The sequence below is a fragment of the Thalia democratica genome, chromosome 4 (assembly GCF_965202585.1).
Source record: "Thalia democratica chromosome 4, ktThaDemo2.hap1.1, whole genome shotgun sequence".
In the NCBI taxonomy this organism is placed as follows: Eukaryota; Metazoa; Chordata; class Thaliacea; order Salpida; family Salpidae; genus Thalia; species Thalia democratica.
Genome location: NC_139168.1, coordinates 51,586,387 through 51,602,640, shown reverse-complemented (window position 1 = coordinate 51,602,640; position 16,254 = coordinate 51,586,387).

The following is a 16,254-nucleotide window of genomic DNA, read 5'->3' as shown; positions in this document are numbered from 1 at the left end:
TGTTCCACCCGTGGATCCTATGTACTCCTTGGTTTCGTTCTGAGTAATGACTGTTGCCTTGTACACTACATTTTCCTGCAAAGACTTACTATTTAGCGGGCAGGAATCATTGTTGCAGCAGTTGCACATATCATTATCTAGATCTTTCTTATCGTTCGTTCTACTTAGTACCTTCCTGTTGTGACGGCTTATAAAGTATTTAACATTTTCCATACAAGAGTACGATACTTTGCAGTTATTTCTGTTAAAATTCTTTTTCTTATTCTCGTTTTCAAAATGTTTATCAATTAGATCCAAAAGAATTTTTCCAATGTTAGTTTTAATAGTTTGGCAGTATGAGGGATTGAAGAACATACTTTTTCTTGTTCGTTTCTTTTTATCTACAGGTTTTCATATTCAAGTTCGTGTCTGAAGTTAGATCGGCGTAGAGTAACTTGGTAGCTATGCTTTGCATTATCAAAGGTTTGCGTGTCTGTAGAAAGTCTATTTAACATTTTCTCTATCATTTTATGTAGGTTTTTCCTGACTATCGTCGGATGGTTGGAGTTATTGTTTATGTATCTGATTAAGGAATTTTCTTTTCTTGTATCTTGATTAAGGTAATGTAAATATTTTAAATCTGAAAACTAATGATACTGACACTGTGTAATAAAACTCTTTTTTTTCTAAAATTTGGATTATATAAAGTCTCTACCTATGTTTTATGGTTTTAATACTTACATAAACAAACATATACCCAAAAAATTTTAAACATCTTGAAAAACTTTAACAAAAATATTATTTGTTCTTTACAAAACTTTAAGTTAAAACATAGCTTAATTTAAACATTTAGTTTTTTTATCTTATTGTTTATATTAATATTTGTTTAAATACAGTTGTACACATTCTTTTCAACTAAAATTTTATCCTTAAGATATCATCATTTTCATTTTTTAAGACTTGATTTATTAAATTAACTTAGTGAAATACCGTAATCTAAATAATTAAACTACTTAGAAAATAGTTGTGAATATTTTTTTATAAGTTATATCTTTTAACTTTAATTCTTTTTTTATGATAGTTTTAACACACCTTTTATTATATAATGCGAAAAGCTCTTGATGGTGACATAGAATTGTAAACTGTGTTACGTTTAACATCAAATAGTTCTAACTGATATATTACGATTGGTATAAAAACTAACTTTATTGAAAAACATTTGTGTTAAATAACCCCTTTTTATGTTCTAGAATTTCTAAATAGTATAATTATCAAAAAACTTGATGAACGATTTCTAGTCGAAGAAAGATTAAAAATTGATTTCAAAATATAACTAATTATTAAGATACTTAGTCTAATCTAAAACTTTGAAAATGTCTTTTATTGTGTTTAACAAAGTTTTTTTAAATAAATATAACTATTTTTAAGTAGTTACTAAAGAAAGTTAAACCAATACTTATTCTAAAACTTTTAAATTTGGTTGATATATAATGATAATTTTTTTTAGTTTTTGGTGTCTTAAAATATATTTTATGTATAAAAACTGAAAGTATTTCAAAAAGTAAGCAAACAATGTAACTATTTTTTTTTACTCAAGTCTTAGACAATAGTAAATAACTAAATATGTTTCATGTCTAAAACAATTGAAGATTTTTTTAGTAACAAAGTATAAACTCTAGAACTACTCGTTCAGTAGTTGTAAACAAAAATTGATATAAGAACATTAACAACCCAGTTGAAGTGTGTTGATTCGTTAACACACAGAAACATATGTTGGTACAATAAAGGAAGATTACTGTACAACTTGTTTTTAAAGGAATATTTATTAATTAGAAATGTTTTAATAAGCAAATTTAATATAAAAAAGAAAGTTAAAACATAAAAATTGGTATAACTTTTTATCTAAAACCGAAATTAGTTATTTAAATGAAAAAACACATGTACTTAAACTAACTTTTTTTTTATATTTAAAAAATACTAGTTAGCTTGTTACGACAATTGTTTTAAACTGCAACTCTAAACAAATACAATAAAAGTGACCAATAAAACGATAAATTTCAATATAGTCAGTAGTCAGTACATAAATACATGCATTAAAACTCGTTAAAAGTATAAAATACTAGTTATTTAAATCTAACCAGGAAAAATATTTAGCATTACAACACTCAATATGATAATACTGTACAAAAAATAGTAGAAAAAATCAAATACACTGTATGGTTAATATATACGCGAAAACGTATTAACAATTACTACAAAGGTCGAAAATTAAGTATGTTTTACAAGTTATATTTATCTTAAAATAAAAATAAATGTTTCTTTTTTGTAGCGTTTAACGTTGCATTAAAGAATATTGCAACCTATTTAAGTCATTAATCGATAACATTAATACACTTAGTTTAACAACATTACTCAACCCATATACTATTTCGTTAACTATAAAATATGTTTTTTACAGTACTACTTTAAAACTAAAACTACTTTGTACAGTTTTTTTTTTTGAAAAACCATTTCTAAACAATTTAATGAACAAATACTTAATTTTTAATTTGATAAAGCTGATCAGTTGGTTTAACAAGATAAAATATGGCTGAAAATAGTTTAATTAGCTTCAAAAATATAATCTTTTTTATTAAACAGTATGTGCATAAACATGTTTTAAATATCTTTAGCTAAGCAATCTAAACTGTATACTTTTTTAAGATAAAAAAAATAATTTGAAACTAGTACTTTTTTCAGCTAAGCAATGTTTTTTTGCTACATTCAATAAGAGACAGTTTCAATGGTACACTACTTTTACGATAAAACCTGAAAACTTTGCTTATATCTACACCAAAGTTGCTTGTTTTTTTTTTAAGGTTCGTGATTTTAATTAATAAACGTGTTTAGATTTTAAACACAAACTTTTTAGGTCAACTATTTTCGACACTTTTGTTATACTACTTAAGCCTATTTGTTTGCAAACTGAATACAAGTTATCTGTTTTTTTTTTAATACGTTAAAATTTTTACACCGGATGTCACACCTAAAGTGTAAACAAATTCTGTATAAAAACACAATATAGCGACTTTAAAAATACTACTAAACATTACAAACGTACTTAAGTGTTAGAAATTAGTTTAAGTAAATATTGCTAAAATGGCTTAGTTAAGTTTTAGCATATGTTCATAAGACTATATTATTACTAAGGTAGTTTACTAATTTTTAATTAAAAAAACAGTTTTTATTTTAAATTATATGTTCAAAAAATTTTGAAAAATAAAAAAATATATGTAAAATCTTAAATAACATAAAATAAAATTGTTTGAAAATTATGAAAGACTTTTATTCGCTAAAGATATAATAATTTTCATAGGCGATGAATAGAAACTTTCTTTTAAGTGATTTATCTGTTAGCTATAAAAAGTATATAAAGCTCATTATTGTCTTTAATTCTTAGACAGTTTATAATATCAAATGTCTTAAAAGAAAGCTTTTATAAATAAACAAGTAGTAAAAAGTGATAATGCTACGTATTTTTATAGCAGTAACACATAGTACTTGAAAATAGTATTCAACAATAATCTGAAGTAAAACGTCTTGAAACTTCATTATCTATATAAGTAAAATGTTACCTTTTTAGCAACAATCAGCAGTCAGCATGGCCGAATTTTTTAAACATAACAAAATTAATATAAAACCAACTTTGTACGATTATTAATGATAGCTATTGCAATAAAAACTATGTCACTAGTTTCTTCATATAAAACGCTCAGTTCTAACCAACTCAAACCCAAAATATTTCCAATCTGATCGAATCCCACCCGACCATTCCTATTCGAATTAATTTCCATCTTATAAATTCTTAACTAAGTCAATTTCTATTCGAATCATTTTCCGCCTGATTAGTTTCAACCAATTTAATTCCGAGCCAAATTAGTCTTTACCTTTGAACGATTTGTCCTTTTTGCATGGCGTCAATTTTGCAAAAGTCGACAGTTTTTGCAAATGTGACACCTTTCCACAAATGTAATTTTTCTACGGTTTATTTTGTGGAACTAAAATAATATTTTATTAAAAAGAAATAAAGTAAATCTGAGTTTTAGTTTTATCAAAATAGATACAAATCAATTAACAATTAGTCTAAAGATATACTAAAACTTATATAATACAAGCTGAATAACACTTACAATAAACCTACGTTTAAAAAAACGCTGATACTAAAAATGAAAAAGACTAATTGCTTATTTGAAATTACTCACATTTAAAAAAATTAATAAGTTATATATATATATATATATTACTATAATAAATATATATATAATTTTTTGAAATGTAAGATTTTAAAAAACTGGAACATATGTTTCATAAAGACAAAAAAGATTGTCTTTAATCTTCAGCCAGTTCAAATTTAAAATAAATAGCACTTTGGTAAATTAAAAGCCCTTCAAGTGGGCTCAGTAGAAGGTGTTCAAGTTTAAATAATAACCTTATTTTATATATATAAATAAAAAGGTTTATTTCAAGATGTAAAACTTAAAGGACTCGAGTTTCGTGCTTATGCACTCATCAGCTTCAAAACAAGTTTAAAATAAAGCACAAAACAAAACACACAAATAAAAGTTAAAAAATTTAGCATAAGTAGATTATGACGTAATTTTGAAACTATCAAAAATCATGCAAAACGGCTTGTGCAAAAGTTAATTTACCAATCGACAATAAACTGGCAAAATTTATAAAACTTCAGTGAGTAACTATATATTAGGACAATAATTTTCTATATTCACTCACTGAAATTTCATAAAAGTTTGCAGTTTTGTCAGAAGGCACAATCAAATTCTTACACTTACCTATATCCCGCACATTTTTTAATAGTTCCGTCTGGAATTGGCTTCTTGTTTTTCTGAATTTCACGTTTTGCACCAAAGCCGATAGAACATCTGCAGGCTTTTGAAGAAGATCTAATCAGAATGGTGCAAAACGTGGAATTCAGAAAAACAAGAAGCCAATTCCAGACGGAACTATTAAAAATTGTGCGGGATATAGGTAAGTGTAAGAATTTGATTGTGCCTTCAGACAAAACTGTAAACCTTTATGAAATTTTAGTGAGTGATTATAGAAAATTATTGTCCTAATATATTGTTACTCACTGAAGTTTTATGAATTTTTGCCAGTTTATTGTCGATTGGTAAATTAATTTTTGCAAAAGCTGTTTTGCATGATTTTTGATAGTTTCAAAATTACGTCATAATCTACTTATGCTAATTTTTTTAACTTTCATTTGTGTGTTTTGTTTTGTGCTTTATTTTAAACTTGTTTTGAAGCTGATGAGTGCATAAGCACGGAAGTCGAGTCATTTGAGTTTTACATCTTGAAATAAACCTTTATATATATATATATATATATATATAACATCTATATGACTATATATATATACATATATTATCTGTCCAAATATATAGTTAATCACCGAAGTTTTATGAGTTTTTGCCAGTTTATTGTCGATTGGTAAATTAATTTTTTCACAAGACGGTTTGCATGATTTTTGATAGTTTCAAAATTACGTCATAATTTATTTATGCTTATTTTTTTAACTTTCACTTGTGTATTTTGTAATGTGCTTTATTACGAAATTGTTTTGAAGTTGATGAGTGCGTAAGCACGAAACTCAAGTTCTTCAAATTTTACATCTTGAAATAAACCTTTTCATTAAAAAACCCGTGTGAAAGGTTTAATTTATTAAGTTAATCAACTTATTTCTATTTTTATTTCTATACATATATACATATATATTAAATATATAATATAATATATAATAATTTCTAATTAAAACAGAAAAAATAAATTAATAAATAACAAATATTAAGTTTTTAATTGTTGATATAAAGTTAGACATTAGCAAAATACAAAACAAACTGTTTTAGTCAACTTTAAGAATGTATGTTATACATTAAATAACAATTACTTTTTTTAAATCACATATAATGAATCTTCTAATAAAACTGTTAAAATTGCTGCCATAAATAAAATAATTGAGATCTCTAGTTGGTAGTTCAATAATAATAGCTAAGTTTGCTTTTCTTGAAATTAAAACAAAATCAGCCTGAGTAACTAATAACAAGCATAAGCAGGGTTGTTACTCTATGAGTCAAAAAACTATCCTGGATGACTAAAACTGTCCTGAGCCCTAAATTTTTGAAACACTTTAAAGAACTCATAAATAAATATTTAAAATAAATAAACTTTAAAAAAATCAAGTTGTTCAACAAAATTGGCTATAAAACAACAGAAAATACTAAAACAAAGAAATGTCGTTTAAGATCTAAAAAAAAAACATTGGAATAGGATTCAAAAAAAAATCTTGAAATTATCCTTAGATTATCATAACATTTAACCTGTCCTAAGTTATACTAAGTGTGTGGGACTATGCACGAGTTACAACAAACTAGCCTGGTCATCTTGAGTTAAAAAAAAGAGAAAGCAAAAGCTAAATGAATATGTAGTAGTATACTTAAAGTAACAATATGATAAAAAAACTTAAGATATAAGTAATAACTAATATTAAAAAAAAAAAAAGACATAAATGTATTTAGAGATTTAACACAAATTCCAAAACTAGACTACCCTTTACAAGAAAAAAAAACCATGCTTAGTAGGATTGTATTTTTAAGATATGGCAATCATAAATCATACCAAAACCTAGAACTGGTTATTTTAAGGGTTGCATTTTTTTAGAGCAAAAATCTATGTTGAAAGTAAAAATAATCTATCCTGAGTTAGATCAAACTAGTCTAGTCATTCTGAGTTTATTAAAAAATACTCCACTGGCTGCAAAATGCGCCCTAACTGTTAAAAATGTAACTAAACTGATTAAGTTGTTTTTGCCGGGTACATATTCTTTTTTTGTTCTTGGAGATTCCAATCTGCCAAACATAAATTGGAAAATTCCTAGTACAAGCTTTAACGAATCCCATGAATTTTTTTTTCGATTTCTGCACAGATATTTTCTTAACTCAAGTAATAGAAAAACCAACTCATAAAAATGGAAACATAATCGATTTATTAATATTTCCAACCATTTTGGTTTAGATAAAATAACATCTCTATTAACTAATTTCCCATTAACAACCACGTGTGACCACAACTTGATCTCATTTAACATAAAAACTGAAAGTAAAAAAATACCTAATTCTAAAGTAGTTTCATAGAATTTTAAAAAGGCTGATTTTAAAAACATTAACAAATACTTGTCGAACATTGATTGAACTTTATTATTTAATAAATCAAAAAATCTCCAACACTTTTATGACCAATTTATCGACTTAATTCAAACTTCAATAAAACTCATTATTCCACATTATCCTTAAAATAACAAATACAAAAAATATCCATCTTACATTAAAAAATTATTAAAAGAAAAACTTATTCTTTACAAAAAAAGTAAGAAAAATAAATCATTCTCCAAAGATTATAAAGTTAAATCAAAAGAATATGAACTAGCTGTTAAAAATACAATTTAGAGTATGAAAAATACTTCTACACTAACCTTAATTTAAAAAAAAATTTTAACTACATTAAATCTAAAATTTAATTAAATACTTCATTGCTTCCCCTATTTGATCACCATAAAAACAAAATAGTAACTTCAGATTTTGAAAGAGCCACACTTTTCAATAGAATTTTCAAAATGTATTTAAACAAGATCAAAATGATCAAAGTTTTAAACAACCTAAAAAAAATCAGTAAAATTAAAAGTTTTTTTTTTAAGTTATGAAGACATTAAGACATCGACTAAGCACCTTAAAGATAAAATCATCAGAACGCCAGAAAAAACTCCACCTTATTTTATTAAGCATGCTATTCCATCACTAGTTTTTCCTTTATTATTAATTTTTAATTGCTCCCTAGCATTATCAGAAATACCAAATCAATGGAAAATATCTTATGTAATTCCAGTATACAAAAAAGGTATCAAACACGACCCATTAAATTATAGGCCAATATCCTTAACCAGTACGTTTTCCCGAATTTTTGAACACATTGTTTCTCAAAAAATATCTAATCACCTTTTTGATTTTAACTTATTAACACCAAAACAATTTGGCTTTGTTCCCTACCGATCATCAGGAGTTCAACTATTGCCATGTTTACATACTTGGATAGTAACTTACTTGAACAATGAATCAGTCACAGTGGTCTATACTGACATCAAAAGAGCTTTTGACTATGTGTCACACAATAGATTATTATGAATCAATATGGTTTTGATGATAACTTAGTGAATTGGTTAAACGAATTTTTAAATAGTAGGTCACAATGTGTACTCATTAACAACACATTATCAGATCCTCTGAAAATTAACAGTGGAATACCACAAGGTGGAGTCATTGGTCCTCTTCTTTTGTTAACTTACATCAACGATATTACTTTAAATACTCACATTCTATTTGAAATAAGTCTATTTGAAGGTGACACAAAAGTATTTAGCAAGTTAGAAACTTCTTTACAGTTAACATTAGATAATATTCACGAATGGCTAAAAACAAAAAAACTCGATTTAAATCCAAAAAAATGCCAAGTTCTAACCATCAATAAAAATAAACCCTTCCCTATCAACCTTTTAATTAGTAAAACTAAAATACCAGCACTAAAATGTTTTAAAGATTTAGGAATATATATATCTGAAAATCTAAAATGGAACTAACATGTAAATTATTTATATAAAATTGCTCAAAATTCATCTTATCAATTACTTAAAAGTTTTAAAACCAGTTCTGCTAGTATTCTTACTAAATTAGTTAAAATCTACGTTTGCCCTTAACTCGAATACAATATCCCAATATGGTCTCCCTATTTAAAAAAAAGACATTATTAGGATTGAGTCTGTGCAGAGAAATTTTACCCGTTTTGTTTGTAATAGATGCAACATTTCAAATACCTTATACAAGGATAGATTGGTGAAGCTCAGATTGGAGTCACTTGAGTATAGAAGATGGCAGTTTGATTTGATAACACTTTTTTAAATTGTTAATGGTAAACATAAATAATTTTTCAATCAGTTTTTTGTTTTTTATCAGACCAATTATAATTTGAGAGGAAATGATAAAAAAATAAAATGTAAATATGATTCTAATTACAGTCAAAGGCCAAATTATTTTTTTTGCAGAACAATAATATGTGGAATAGGTTACCGCAGGATGTAATTTCGTGTGGGAGGGTGGAATATTTTCGATTAAAACTATAAAAAAAAGATTTAAATAATATAAACACCAGTAAAATACAGTGATTATCGATTAAATGGTAATTCATTATAATGATGGTTTGAAGTAATTTCTATTTACTTTTTTTAAAGTACTATTGTTATTAAGAACGATTGCTCTTCCCTTCGCCTTCCCCCTACAGTTTATAAGTTGTTATATATAATTTTTGTAAGTGTGTAATCTTTTATAGTCTATGCATAAGTTTGTATATGAGAATTCATTTCGTTTAGTTTTTTGTGCAAACTTAGTTATATTTTATCCTACGGGACTATTTGTTCGTAATTTTTTACTATATTATGTTTAGTTTTTTAATTTTCATTGAATGTAATTTGTTTGTATCTTTTTTAGTTTGTATTGTTTAAGCGGCTTAGGTTTTAATGCCCGAGTCCATCTTCGCACGATAAACTCCAATAATAATATTAATACCAAACTTAAAACTGGTTATTTTAAGGGTTGCGACTTTTTAGAGCAAAAATCTATGTTGAAAGTAAAAATAATCTATCCTGAGTTAGATCAAACTAGTCTAGTCATTCTGAGTTTATAAAAAAAAAATATTGGAAGACAAATTAAAAAACTCAAAAATAAACATACACTTTTTTTAAATTAAAACAATAGAACAGAATAGGTAGAAAATATAGATTATTTTCAAGAATATAGTTTTCAAAATTTACAAAACTAATAAATTTAACTAAATTGAAATTTGTTAGAAAACATACCTAATTAGCCTGAGACTTACAAAAGAACCCAGAAAAATATGAGCCAGCTTGAGATATTCGAAAAATATTTATAAAATTCAAACTAGCCTCATTGTGTGGCAACTCTGTTTTAATTCAAGTCTATAAATTCTGTAAATGTTATATATACTATTCAATTATAAATAAAAATATAATAATTACTTAATTTGAATTATATAATACTCAAAATTGTTAGTTAAAATTCATTCATTACTAATACCATAAGTCTATTTTAAGAGAACTGTTAATATACTTAAATTTTTTTCTATATAGAGAATTTTTTTTTCAAAATAATTTCTTAAATTTTCCTGTAAATATAAAAATTGACTTTAAATTTTAATTATTACTTAACTAATAACATTATTACAATTATCATCTGAATATCCTTATAGGAATAAATGTTTAGTTTAAGTGTGTAATATTTGTAAATTTAATTTAAAAAAGGGAACTTTTTATATTAAGCAAAGTATTGTAGTTTACTAATATTAATAAAAATAAGAAAATTTTAGCCTTTTAAATTTGGTGCTTAAGTCATGATGACAGCTTCCTTAACACCACTCAATGGACTTGACAATAGTTTTGAACATTTTCTATTCTTTCAGCTTCAGGTTGTTTCTTTAACAACATTGTTTATATAAAGAATTATATATTAGGTTTAATAACAAAATAGATAATGAGAGTGAAATGGCCGACAAACTAAAGTCAAAATTAAACACCAGGGCTCGTTTTAACTTTTATATTGAACTATGGCGCTTAAACTAAATTGATTTGATACAACAATAAAATATTAATTTTTTTTTATGTAATCTCAAAATTTCTTACACCCCAAAAAAAGTTTCGTGTGCACACCAGTGTACATCTTGACGACCACTGTTCTAATGCACTATAAATATTAAACTTAGCAATTTTAAATATAAATATCAAGATTTATATTGTTTATTTAAGTTGTACCTTATAAAACTAGCATTTAAAACTAAATTGAATATACTCAATGATTTTATTTTTAGTATTACAATAATTTAGTATGTTTTTATAATAAAAAAATGATCCTATAACTAGATAAACATTTTAAAACTTCATCTATAAGTTACTTGTAAAAATAAACCAAGAAACACTACAAAATAAAAAGTTACTGGGTCTTTATCCAACTTAAAAAATATGTAAAATAAAAACAATGCAGATGAAAATATTAAAGATATTTAAACAAACTTATTAATTTTTTATTACTTATTAACATTAATTTTTTCTCACTAAACTTATAATTTCGATTGTATAAATTTTTCATCTTCAATTTTTTTTTATATAAATGTAAAACTAGTTAAAGCAGATGTTGTTAACTAAAATTATTTTATCCTAAGATTTTAGTTTTTTGCTGTAAATTTTTAAAAGGATTGTTTTTAATTGTTTATTTAGTTTTTGTTCTCTATTTTACGTTAGTAATTTATTAAAGTTTGATTTTATAACTATATTTTTTCAATAGACTTCTTGTATTATTTATATTGTTTTTTTTAACTCTTAATTGGAAGCATAAAAGTTTATACCCTGATAAAATTCTTTTACAAACGAATATTATTTTACTTTACTAGAAATGTATTCGGTGCTTTTTCAAAAGAAATTACAATTATTAATAAAATACTAAAAAATAAAAATATATATCATATATTTTTGTTAAAATTTAAATAAATAACTGCAGTAATTTTTCGATTCCACTTAAAAAACAATGAAATTATTATAGTAAACAAGTTTGGTCAGTTAAGTTCTTACTATTATAGTTTATTCAACAAAAGCGGAAAAACAAAAAATTTTGCTCAAAAATTTTTTTGGTTTAATGACCTGGATATCAAAAAGACCGTCATCAAGTTGCATACTAGTTGTTAGAGGTAGAGTAGTTATAAGTGTGGTCAAAACAAAAACATGATGTTTTGGCCACATCTTATAGGCTAAGTTGAAATTGAAAAAGAAAGCATTTATTTGTTGTTTGATCGACTTTAATTAATTTAATGAATATAATACAATTAATTTTCGTTTATAATGTTTTTTAATATTTTCAGTTGTGGGCTCCCTAAGAGATGTTTTATTATACAGGTTTTTTTCAATGGTAGAAAAACATCAGACTCACTCTTCCCTCTACAATGATAAAAGTTTTTTGAAGGTCAATCAAGCAATTTGTCATCACCTGTAATTCTACATCCCCCTTTTAAATTAACACTTAACTAACCAAAAAAAAAAAACTATCTATTTAACTGAAAACAGTTCTCTTGGTGACACATCATTTGGCAAACACTCACAAGGTTGATATCTCAACACTATAAACCACAAAGTGTGGGAATATTATGAAGCTCAAATCCCTAAGCAAGTATCTGCCTACACTACAACTAAAAAAACATCAATAATCCAATAATAATATCAATAAAATAATAAGTATTATATAAATTTGTTAGTATTAATTTGACATAAAACTACAAAATTAATAAAAATGTAAGTAATTATAATTTAAAGTTTATATGAACATTATACTTTTATCTATAATTTCTAGTAAAAAATAATAATAATAAAATGAACTATCTTTAATCTAACACAGTAACAAAAGGAAACAAATAAAATAAATTAACAATAAATATTATTCATTTCAATAATTTATAACAATCACTCTTTGATAAGCAAGATATTCATAAAATAAAAGACCCATCACAGTTTGCTGCCCATATAACATGAATAAAATTTCAAGATGAATAAAAAATACAGAAGCACGCTAGATCTACTCCTTGTAGTTATTTAACAAAACGTTTTTCGTAACTAAATTTAAAACAATCTTTTTTTTAAGTTTTTAAAAAATTCATGGATACTAGACCAAAACTTTGGACCCAAATACCTAAAGCAGTTTAGACCAAGTCTGGTTCTAGGTCTTTCGGTGATAAAATTCTTTTTTTATTGAAAAACTTGTACTGTTTAAGTGAACAGATCTAGCAAGTGTAATTCAATTGTTCTCTACATCAAACCCTGTTATAGTATTATGCATTAACTTGCAAATTTGCAATTTTAGCACACCAGTTTTTTTTTAAACAGGTTTGTTGTAGTCAGGGTAGGCACATGGCAAACATACCTGATTATTTTTTTTTGCATACAAACAATTGCTTTTAAGTAACAGTCAGCAGAACCACCCCAAGAAGATATACAGTTTTGGATGTGTGGATAAAACAAACTATAATATACCATTTTAAGTGTAATTTTGCCAAATAGTATCTCAATTTTGACAAAATATAAGAAGTCAAATATATCATCCAAAACCACACTAAAGTATTTTATACTATAACTAGCTCAATAAAAAAACTATTAATCTTAACAGTAAATTCACAATTTTTTGAAGCATTGTTGATAAGAAAAATTTGTTTTTCAATAATTAATTTTAAGTTTATTAGCACGCAACCATTTATCAACTTTAAACAGTTCCTTTTTAATAATTTCATTAAATAAGGATCACTATGTTAGTAGCTTATTAAGTAGGCATCATCAGCAAACAATCTCACATTTATCTCAGTAGAGAAAAAAAAAAGCATTAATATACACAAGAAACAACAAAGGACCCAAACAAGAACCTTGTGGTATTCACAATTTCACGCTCAGACACAACATTATCTATAACTGTTGATTGGCTTCTATATTTTAGAAAATTTAACATTGAACCTTAAATATTATAACTTTTAAGTTTTGATATTAAAGTTTTATTATTAACTGAATTAAATACTTTAGCCAAATCCAAAAATACAGCAATTCATCATTTTTTTTTCACCAGCCTCAATTAACTCATCAACAATCTATATCACAGTTAGTTCAGTCGTACTATTTTCTCTAAACCCACATTGTTTTACTCTCAGGTTGCCACACTCTCAGGATAAATCAGTATATTTTGAAGCTTTTCAAGTTTCAGGATATTCAGGATCATATAAACACAGGCTGACTTAAGATAGTTTTTTTTTCAACTCAGAATAGTTTTAAGGGGTAGCTGGCAAATTTGCACGAGCATACAAAATTTCACAAGGGGACAACATTGCACAAGGGCACAAAAGTCAGGGTTGCCACTTTACCTGGAAACCTTGAAAAACCTGGAATTCAACAATTTAGGCAAAAATAACCTGGAAAAACCTGAAATTTGAGAAATTTTGAAAAAAACCTGAAAAAACCTGGAATTTTGATCAAAAAACCTGGAATTTTTTATAATTTCAACATTTTCAGTACTGAAATTTCAATTTGACACTAAAAATATATCATATAAATAAGATTTTTTTGTCATCATCAAAAAAATTTTTTATTAAAAAACACATTAAAGTAACTTTACAGCATCTTTTATAGAAATTAACTTAAAACTAAAAATAGACCCAAAAATGATTATTTTTAAAAACCTGGAAAAATTTAAAAAAACAAGTGGCAACCCTGAAAAGTGCACAAAGACAATTTTGCACGAGGGGACTAAATTGCATGAAGACACTTTTGCACGAGAGACATTTTTGCACAGGTTGAATTTCTTTTTGTTTTTTTTTACTATCACTGTTACCCCTAACCCTTACCCCCGGTCAGTAACTTTTTTTCTTTTTTTATTAATTTATCTTTTAGTTTTTTTTTCTGTTTTTTTATATAAATATCTTTTGCTTTTTTATTATATAAACTTTTTTTCTGTATTTTCTTACTCTCATGCAAAAATGACCATCTGTGCATAATTGTAACTTGTGAAAATTTGTCTTTGTGCAAAAGTATCTTTGTGCAATTTAGAAACCTTGTGAAATTTTGTCTTTGTGCAATTTTGACCCGTTCACAGTTTTAAGATATTTAGAAATCTCAAATCAGTTGTTTTCATAGATTTTGATTAAGATTTAGCTAATTTAGTTGCCATATTTTGTTATTTTATAACCAATTTTGTTGAAGAACTTAAGGTTTGTGAATTTATAATACTTAAAATCAACTTTTTATCAAATTTGGATAAACTCAGGATAACTCATGACAGTTTTTTTGACTCAAAGAGTATATTACCAAGAAGTTAACTATTTTGACTTGAAAAATACCTTGATTTTAATTATAATTAAAATATGAATTAATTCTTTCAAAAATTTATTTTACAAACTAAGTTTCGGTCAAAGACCTTGTCAGTGCTTAAATAAATCTTATTCAAACATTTAAATAAGATTTATTTAAGCATTTACGAGGTCTTTGACCAAAACTTAGTTTGTAAAATAAATTTTTGAAAGAATAAATTCATTATTTCTCCTCTAGTAGTTGAGATCTTTCTATTTGTTTTCTTAAAACCAAAATATGTAATAATAATTAAAATATCTTAAAAAAGTTTTTTACAAACTTAATGTCATAGACATAATTAGACAGTGCGTTGCTTGATGACTGAAAGGTCTGTTCCACACCTATCCATTGACCATAGTTGTGAGGGTTGACATTTTTGTTTTTTTTTAAATTATACTTTATTCTATTATTGTATAAACACAAAAGAATTCTGTTTCTTTACACTTATGCTAATTTTACACTGTCCATGCAATAACTTTTCATTTTGTTATTATAGATTTTATAAACTATGTAAAATGTTTGAACAAACTGTTTTTAAGTAAATTTATCCTAAAAAGATAAATTAATTTAAGAAGAAGACAGTACAACAGTATTTTCTAAGAAGCTGCTATTAAAATTAAGTCAAATACAAAGATAAAGTGCTAAAGTCAGTGCTTGGCTAACTCTTAAATTCAGGTTTGCCATAAAACCTGAAAATTTGGTAAAACCTGGAGTTTGATAAAATTAAAAAAAAAAAGTAATTTTGAGAAAAAAATTATTAAAAAACCCAGAGTTATAAACAGGTTTTACATTTTTAGTAGTAAAATTTTGATTTGGCAAGAAAAGCTGTCATAAAAATAAATATTTTGTCATAAATTTTTTTTTTAATAAAAAGATTATTTAAAGTAATTTTACAGTATGTTTTCAATGTGGGAACAAGTCAAATATGCACGAAGACACTTTTGCACAAAAGGTCACTATTGCACAAAGGGTCACTTTTGCACAGAAGGTCATTTTTGCACTAGATTAAAAAGTTAATTAAAAAAAAAAAGAACAAGAAAACATAAAAATACAAAAAGACAAATTAAAAGAAAAAAGTAATAAGTTACTGACCAAGGGTTAGGGGTAACAGTGACAGTAAAAATAAAAAAGAAAAATAACTAGAAAAAAATATTTAAAAAACAAACAAACAGGAATATAAAAAATATAAAAGTTAATTAATTAATAAAAAGAACTAAAAAGAAGAAAAAAAGTTA